This window comes from Chrysochloris asiatica, unplaced genomic scaffold (genome assembly GCF_000296735.1).
Source record: "Chrysochloris asiatica unplaced genomic scaffold, ChrAsi1.0 scaffold00013, whole genome shotgun sequence".
In the NCBI taxonomy this organism is placed as follows: domain Eukaryota; kingdom Metazoa; phylum Chordata; class Mammalia; order Afrosoricida; family Chrysochloridae; genus Chrysochloris; species Chrysochloris asiatica.
In genome coordinates, this window is record NW_006408531.1 from 35292197 (window position 1) to 35295076 (window position 2880).

The 2880-nt window shown below is 43.8% G+C and overlaps 1 pseudogene; it reads left to right on the top strand.

Moving 5' to 3' along the window:
* The window catches only part of LOC102816938, a 13567-nt pseudogene extending 11154 nt beyond the window's left edge, over positions 1-2413 (top strand).
* The last annotated feature ends 467 nt before the right edge of the window (positions 2414-2880 follow it).

The following is a 2880-nucleotide window of genomic DNA, read 5'->3' on the forward strand; positions in this document are numbered from 1 at the left end:
TATACTTTCAGGAGGAAGGAGAGCATCTGGGTTAAACTGATTATATTCAGAGGTGGTTTAATGGGGCTGCCACTATTAGCCTCTAATCCAACATTCCCAGAATTTACCATTCCACTTTATTTACAAACCTTGTGTAGTTTTTCTCTAAAAATATTTTCTCATATTCCCAACATACCTGTTCCTGGCCTTTCTGAATTATTTGAGGAAACTTTTACCACCTCAGCTCTAAAAAAGGGGTTTCAAACCCATTATTGTTCATGGATATCAAACATAACTGAATAATCAAATAAGGAGCAGTTCTGACACTCATCCCAGGTGGCTATCGCTTGATCCTCAGAAAGATTTGTTCCCAGGACTCCACGCACTGCCAACACAGTGAAGTCATTAAGAGAGGCATTGTAAAAGAAACCATTTTCTCAGAAGCTACAATTACTGGATTTAGAAGCATAGAATGAACAATATTAGAACCAAAGAAAATTATACAGAGGTAGCCAACTAGTGAGTTCGCAAAAACCAATGAACCCAGGACGTCAGGAGGTCACTTCCTTTGGCCCTCAGGGTCCATGGCTCGCTATCCTGAGGAGGGCCTCGGAATTGTATTTTCGTCCATGTCACAGGGCCACTGATCAACCCAGGGTCTGCGTATGCTGACGCCAACAAATGACTTTTTGCTTTCTTCATGTATGATGTTCTTGATGTCATCCTATGAAAATATGTGCAGTGAAATCTGTAAGAACAGGAACTCGACAAGACTTGCTCTATTTGTCCAGCTCTCATAGTTTTCTGCCTTTGACAGCCTGCACTTTAACCACATTTCTATCACTCCCTATTAGTAAAAGATATTTGAGTTTTCTTTTTCTGATAGGTTTCTGCCTTACAGGCATAGACTTTGCAGGTTTTATTGTGTTTGATTCATTTTGTTAGATACAAATGGGCTTCAAAAGGTTCATGGAAAAATGGGATTCACAGACAATGGAAGTTTTCCCTGAAGTTTTTGAAGTCCCCCTAGATGCTCTACTTAGTTAAATAATAAAAAGTGTTCCTTCATATTCAATCTTTGTTGAGAACAGTCCAGTTAGTACTGCTTCTGCTCAAAACAGAGCAAAACAAAAAATAAAATGTTATAATATTATCTTTTTCATGATCGTGTCTTCCTTTCCAAAAGATCAATGGATTAATTCAACAACTAAGATCTGTGCATTTTTACTCATGCACAACTGAAGAATATACGATATGTAAGAAAGACGTATTCTGTATGTCAGGAATATATTTTTCAAGGTGTTACAAGTGAAACACTATACCCTTAAAATTGATCTTAAGATATCTAGACTAGAGTTCGATCTGTAGCGGGAGGGGAGAGCGGACCCCTGAGAGCCCTGTGCAGCCCCACCGCCCCCACCGGCCTAAGTTACCATCACACCCCCGGAGGAGCAGCAGCTGCCATAGCCGGCCCCAGTCACCATCACCGCAACCATGAGCAGCAGCCGCTGGCTGTCCCCGCCCTCAGCACTGCAGTCCCAAGCCCTGCACCACCGGCAGCTGTGCAGGGAGCTGCGGCCCGGGCGGCCTCACATGGGCGGCGCCTGCCGGCGAGGACAACAAGATCATCACAACGAAGGTTTGGGGAACAGTAAAATGTTTCAATGTAAGGAACGGATATGGTTTAATCAACAGGAATGACACCAAGGAATATGTATTTGTACACCAGACTGCCATAAAGAAGAATAACCCCAGGAAGTACCTTCGCAGTGTTGGAGATGGGGAGACTTTGGAGTTTGATGTTGTTGCAGGAGAAAAGGGTGCGGAGACAGCAAACGTTACAGGCCCTGGGGGTGTTGCAGGGCAAGGCAGTAAATATGCAGCCAACGTAACCATTATAGACGTTACCCACGTCGTAGGAGTCCTCCACGCCAGTGACCAGCAAAATTACCAGAATGTGAGAGTGGGGAAAAGAACCAGGGATCAGAGAGTGCTCCCGAAGGCCAGGCCCAGCCGCGCCGGCCCTACCACAGGCGAAGTTCCCACCTTACTACATGCGGAGGCCCTATGGGCGTCGACCACAGTATTCCAACCCTCCTGCGCAGGGAGAGGTGATGGAGGGTGCTGACAACCAGGGTGCAGGAGAACAAGGTAGACCAAAGAGGCTGAATATGTATCGGGGTTATAGACCACGATTTCGCAGGGCTCCTCCTCGCCAAAGACAGTCTAGAGAGGACGGCAATGAAGACGAAAAGAAAATCAAGATGAGACCCAAGGTCAGCAGCCACCTCAGTGTCCGTACCGCCGCAACTTCAACTACCGACGCAGACGCCCCGAAAACCCTAAACCACAAGATGGCAAAGAGACAAAAGCAGCAGATCCACCAGCTGAGAATTCGTCAGCTCCTGCGGCTGAGCAGGGCGGGGTTGAGTAAATGCCGGCTTACCATCTCTACCATTGTCTAGTCATCCAACAAGAAGAAATGAAGATGAAATTCCAGCAATAAGAAATGAACAAAAGATTGGAGCTGAAGACCTTAAGTGCTTGCTTTTTGCCCGTTGACCTGATAACTAGAAGTATCTGCATTACCTATGCAGCGTCGGGTTTTTATTATTTTTACCTAAAGACGTCTCTTTTTGGTAATGACAAACGTGTTTTTTTTTAAAGCCTGGTTTTTCTCAATGCACCTTTAAAGGTTTTTAAATTGTTTCATATCTGGTCAAGTAGAGATTAAGAAGCTCATTTTTAATTTGTAATAAAAGTTTACAGCTTAATTTTTTCAAAAAAGTCAACAAACTGCAAGCACCTGTTAATGAAGGTCTTGAATAATTGTCTTTGTGTATTTTTAAAAAAGATATCTAGACTATCATGCTTGATTTTTTGAATTACAGAAAAGCTATT